Raw genomic sequence first — 5,865 nt, forward strand, 5'->3', positions numbered from 1 at the left:
CAATAAGTTCCTATGTGTCATTTTTATTCTCCACTTATAAGTGATATCATAATATTTGTCTTCCCAGGTGGCGCTAGTGGTAAAGAACCCACCTGCCAGTGCAGGAAATGTAAGAGACATGGGTTCAATCCCTGGGTTGGGAAGATTCCCCTGGAGGAGGGCATGGCAACCCACTCCAGTATTCTTGCCTGGAGAATCCCGTGGACAGAATCCACACCCTCTCTAGCATTTATTATTTGTAGACTTTTCGATGATAGTCTTTCTGACAGGTGTGAGATGATACCTCATTGTGGTCTTTATTTTTTTAATAATGAAAAAATTATCTTTATTTGTTTATTTTTGGCTGTTTTTATTTATTATTTCATTGCTGCATGGGCTTTTCTCTAGTTGCAGCAAGCAGGGGCTACTCTGTTGCAGTACAGGAGCTTATCATCGAGGTGGCTTCTCTTGTTCTGGATCACGGCCTCCAGGTGCATGGGCTTCAGTAGTTCTGGCTCCTGGGCTCCAGAGCACGGGCTTAATAGGTATGGTGCACAGGCTTAGTTGCTCCATGGAATATGGGATCTTCTCAGATCAGGTATTGAACCCATGTCTATTGCATTGGCAGGTGAATTCTTTACTCCTGAGCCACCAGAGAAGCCCCTCATTGTGGTTTTGATTTGCATTTCTCTAACAATTAGCAGTGCTGAGCACTCTGTCACATTCCTGTTGGCACATCTGTGTGTCTTCTTTGGAGAAATGTCTATTTCATTCTATAGGGCAATGATTTTTACCTGCTGTGTTTACTGATGTAACTGAAACACCTGGATCAGTGTTGGGCACGTAGTGGGTGCTCAGTTAATACTTGATGAATGAATGAATGGGTAAATGGATGAGTGCTTAAATGTTTCTGGGAGTGAGGACGAGGTCCTGGACTGGAGTGTTGGTGGGGATGGAGAGAGGGAATGTGTAGGGGGTGAAACTGAGAGAAGCTGATTGTTGACAGTTGGCAGTCATGGAGTGGGAGGGTGACACCCAGGTTTCTGTCTCAAACAACTAGACTCCTGAAGAAGGGAGGAGGCGCAGAACTGGGAGAGAGTTGATGGATTCAGGTTGGGATTGCTGCATTGGAGGTTTAGTGGACCATCCCAAAATCGGATTGGATTTGTGTATCACTTTAAAAATTATAAAATGCTTTTGAAGCATATGTAATATTTTGCCTACCTCTTCTGCCATATCCCTGATACTCTGAAAAATATTCAGAGATATCTTTGAGCATTGTCAGCAGTGGATAGTAACTGAAGTCCTGGCGAGGGTAAGATCAAGCTGGAAAGCTGTGCAGGTGCAGAGAGCAGAAAGCCAAGGCCAGAAGCTCAGGGAATGCTGGCATTTAAAAGGGGGTGAGGGTGGGCGAGGAACCTCAAGGAGCATGAGAAGGAAACTCCAGAGATGGAGAGGGACCTCCAGAAAGAGTGGTGTCATGGAAACCAGGGAGGAGACAAGAGGGAGGGAGTGGCCCACAGGGCAGGGGTCTCAGAGAGGGGGCAACTGGTCCAGCGTCAGGGGAGAGGTGTCAGAAGATTGGGTGGGAAGGGAGAGAGAGTGTGAGTGTAGACATCCTTCCTGGGGGCTGGGATGGGAGAGATAGGAAGAGAGGACAGCAGGGAGGAGGACACGAGGTCAGGGAGGTGTGGCCTGCTGTCTCCTGGACAGTCTCTAGTACAAGGGCTCAGGTGGACCAAGGGGACATGTTGCTTCTCCCAGGGAAGGGAGGACATGAAGGATGGGGACAGATGAGTGTATGTCTGTGTTTATGTGTGTGTAGGCTGTTTCTGCTTGATAGCATGTATTTTTTCCTGAAAATTTTTTTTAGTTTTCTATTTTTAATCAACTTTTATGGTATAATTTACATATAGTAAAATGCACACATTTTATGTGTATAAGTGATGACCTTTGGCAAATGTACAGAGTCATGTAACCATCACCCCCATAAAAATATAGAACATTTCCATCTCCCCAGAAAGTTCCTTCATATCCCACAGCAGTCATCCCCCCAGCTCCAGGCAACACGAATCCAATTTCTATCACTAATAGATTTTGGTAGATTCATTTTGCTGGCTCTTCGTACAAGCGTGCTCAGTGTGGTGGCCAACTCTTTGAGACCCCATGGACTGTAGCCCTCCAGGCTCCTCTGTCCATGGAATTTTCCAGGCAAGAATACTGGAGTCGGTTGCCATTTCCTACTCCAGGGGATCTTCCCGACCCAGGGATGGAAACTGTGTCTTCTGCATCTTCTGCATTGGTAGGCGGATTCTTTACCACTGAGACACCTAGGAAGCGCTTGCTGGCTCTAGAACTTCATTAAAGTGGAATCTTAGATTCTTCTGTGTTCAGCTTCTCTTAATCAACTCTGCATTTTCTTTCTGAAGCAGGAAACAAAGCCATTGCTGAGCTGGGGGCTCAGGTAGAGAGCAGAAGAGGAGCCCCTTGGGGTGGGGGGATGGAAGGGTTGGGAGACAGCAAGTGGGCAGTGTCCCCCAGTTGTGGCAGAATCGGGGAAAGCAGCCACGTGGATTTGGGTTCAGATATGAGGCTGTGCTCAGGGTACTAGGATTCTGGGGAGCAGCAGACCTTCGTCATAGCAGGGGTAGGGTAAGGCCTGGGGACTGGGCTGGGGTGAAGATGAATCCTGTCTCCTGGACTCAAGATAGGATGGTGGGAGTTGGGATTCAAAATCCCAGAGTCATGCCTGTCATCGCCTCACCAGCTCTTGGCCGACCACCTCTTCAATGGACCCGTTTCCTGACTCTGGTCCAGGCTCTTAGCCCCTTGAGGTTGAACCTCTGCTCGCCCTCTTTTTTTTAAAAAAAGTTATCCATGTATTTATTTGACTGCTCTGGGTCTCAGTTGCATCATGCTAGGTCTTCACGGTATGAAGTAGATCACACTGGGATCTACTTCCGTGAACAGAGATCAAATCCCAGCCCCCTGCACTGGGAGAATGGAGTCTTAGCCACTGGACCACCAGGGAAATCCCTTTGCTTGCCCTCTTGTGGAGGTTCTTTATCCCTACCTGCAAGCTCTCCTTCACCTGCCTATTTCCCCTTAGCCTCCAAATGAGCTCAGGCCACCTCCGTCCAAAAGGCCACCCCCTTCACCTTGTCTGTCTGTCCCTTCTGTCTCCCATCCGCGCTCTGCTTTGTAAATCAGAAAGCTCGACCAAGAACTTCTTCTCCATGCACACAACTTACAGTGACTCTCTGGCTCCCCCTCTCCCCTGCCGAAGTTGCTCTGCCAAAGGTCACCAGTTACCATCAGTCTTGGATATTTTCTGGAGGTTGTGGCTGCCCAGTGTCCCTCTGTCTATTTCAGGGGACGACCCTAGATCTCTCCGTGTACCCCACCCAGGCCAACTGCTTTACTGCCAGGCTTCTCCATCTCAGTTGATGACCACTTGACTTTTACAGTAGTTCAAGCCCGCAGCCTGGGATCAGTGCTGGTTCCTCTCCCACGTCCACTCTGTCAGCAGATCTTGCTGCTCTGCCTTCACAATATACACGGAATTCGATGACTTCTCACCCTGCTCACTGTTATTATTTCCCCGGGACTATCCTGGTAGCTTCCTAACCAGTCTCCCTGCCCCCATCCTTGCCCCCACCATCTAGTCCCTACACAGTGGCCAGAGGGATCCCCTTAAACTGTGCACTGGGTCACTCCTGGGCTCCAGGTTCTCCAGGAGTTCCCACTGTGCTCAGAGGGCCAAGTCCTCACAGGGCTGACAGCGTTCTAAACGGTCTGCTGCCCCGTCGCTCTGGCCCCATCTCTGGCCCCATCTCTGGCCTCACCTCTGGCCTCACCTCCACTCTTCCCTGCGTGCTCGTGCTGTGGCCACACCACTTCCTTGTTGTGTCCTGTGCACACCAGATACATCCTGCCTCCTCAATTTGACTCTCCATGCCCACCTTGTTTAAACTGCCATCTGTACCCTTCTCCGCCTCTCCCAATCTTCCTTACCCCTTTTTTTTTGTCCTTAATCTCCTATGTTACTCACATATTTATATCCGTTGTTTGTTGTCAGTCTTTCTTCTCTGAGCTCCATGCCATGAAGACAAGGATCTTTGTGGATTTCGTTGCTGTTTCCAGGGGCCTAGAGCTGTGTCTGGCACAATGTTTACTGCAGGAACTGAAGGAAGGGATGCTGAGCCTCTGTCTTGGACACTGAGATGCAAGCACGTTATCCAGCCCTGCCAGTCTGGGGCCTTCATGCTCCACTCTGAGGAGCGAGTGACCAGGACAAAGGCTGCTGGGGGGCAGGAGGTGGCTTGCTCCTGGCTTGATGGCTTTGCTCCTGGTGCCCAGTGGGTGACATGTCCTGTGTCCATTCCCACGGAGTGACAGCTCTGCTTTTTGCTTCTCAGGCTCCACCTCCAGGTGACCCCTTGCACTTCTCTGTTTTTGCTAAGAAGCTGAAGTCAGTTTCCCAGACCCCTGACTGAGTCATCTCAGAGTCACAAAGGCCAGTAGCTCTCCCCTTACTGTCCTGTGAAACCTCTCCATGACAGTTGCTCCCCATGACTGCCCTGCATGTCTCACTCTTTTGAGTTTCTCAGCCACCTTTGCAGGGGTTCTTTCCCTTTCCCGTCCTGAGGTGGGGTGGGGGGTCCTCTTCTGGATCCACAGGACTCTCCCCTGGAAATGCTCACTCCTGCCGGGAGTTTCTCCCTTGGCCTGTGGGCCTGTGACAGTTCTGACAGCCCTCCAGCACCCCCTGGCCTTTTCCAGGTCTCTTTAGACCATACCCACTTAGATTTGGCTCCTGGTTCAGACCCAAACTGAATTTGACCTCTCCCCATCCCTTCATTCACCCTTCTTCTTGTAGGTCCCCTCTTAGTCAACAGCCTCGACCATCTCTCCTGAGACAAAACCCCGAAGGTCCTTTGCAAATGTTTCTCTTCCTTTTTCTCTGAGTCAGTCCCAAGTCCCATAAAATCTACCTTGTCTACACCTCTTAAATTGAAAGTTTCCCTGTTTCCCCTCAACACAGCCCTTTTTCAGATCAGCACCTTCCTGTAGCCAACCTTAGCAGCTGCCTCCCCACCTGCCTCTCAGGCCATCTTGCTCGTCACTGTACCCTCCCCATGGTTCCTGGAAGCCGCCTGGGGACCACGGTCCTGCCCTGCAGGTTCCAGGACCCCACCCTCAGGCAGCTATCCATCCGAGGAAGAGTCCACACCCCAAGGCTCTGGAGACCGATAGACTCTAGCCGAGAGAGAGCAGACAGTCCACACACCCTTGACATCAGTCTCTGGCCCATTTGGGCTGAGCAAAAGAGACAGCCCAGCTCTGTGTTCACACTCACCCTGTAACACTCAGGGAAAACAGGCCTTGGCAGAAGGAATGGAAGAGTGTCCTTGCTTTGAATGAAACACCAGTGAGGGATAAGTTAAGCTAATTATCAAGTCGTGCCAGAAGCCAAATTACAGACATTGTCACATTATAAACACCAATTCTCAAGAGAGCGGCTTGGAGACATCTGGGCAGCTGGAGCCTGGGCTCCTCATCTTCCCCTCCAACCTGCTCCATCCCCTCCTGCATTCCAGCTTAGAGCTGGGGCTCCCAGTCTCTTCCCTACAGCCAACTGGTTACCAGTGCTGCTGATTCTCTTTCAATACCTATCCATGCTCATGGTTACTGCCTTCCTATTGGTCTTTACTAGCACTTACTGTGACCTTGGGTGAGTGACTAAATGAGTCCTCCATTTTTTTCCATCTGTAAAATAGACTTTTTCTTTTAAACACAGGGCAGGTTTCACTTAGGGGCTTCCCTAGTGGCTCAGATGGTAAAGAATCTGACTACAGTGCTGGAGATACAGGTTCCATCACTGCC

At 50.1% G+C, this 5,865-nt stretch overlaps 1 long non-coding RNA gene across 1 annotated transcript; it reads right to left on the reverse strand.

Annotated features, from left to right (window-relative positions):
* Positions 1-1,842: 1,842 nt before the first annotated feature.
* LOC147351754 (uncharacterized) lies at positions 1,843-4,436 on the reverse strand. Its single transcript, XR_015147661.1, has 2 exons — positions 4,031-4,436; positions 1,843-2,402 (listed from the first exon to the last, which is right to left on the reverse strand). It is a non-coding gene; the product is annotated as an uncharacterized LOC147351754 (long non-coding RNA).
* Positions 4,437-5,865: the final 1,429 nt, after the last annotated feature.

The sequence above is a fragment of the Bos grunniens genome, chromosome 19 (assembly GCF_055505025.1).
Source record: "Bos grunniens cultivar Pamir isolate PY7600 chromosome 19, Bosgru_T2T1.0, whole genome shotgun sequence".
Lineage (NCBI taxonomy): Eukaryota > Metazoa > Chordata > Mammalia > Artiodactyla > Bovidae > Bos > Bos grunniens.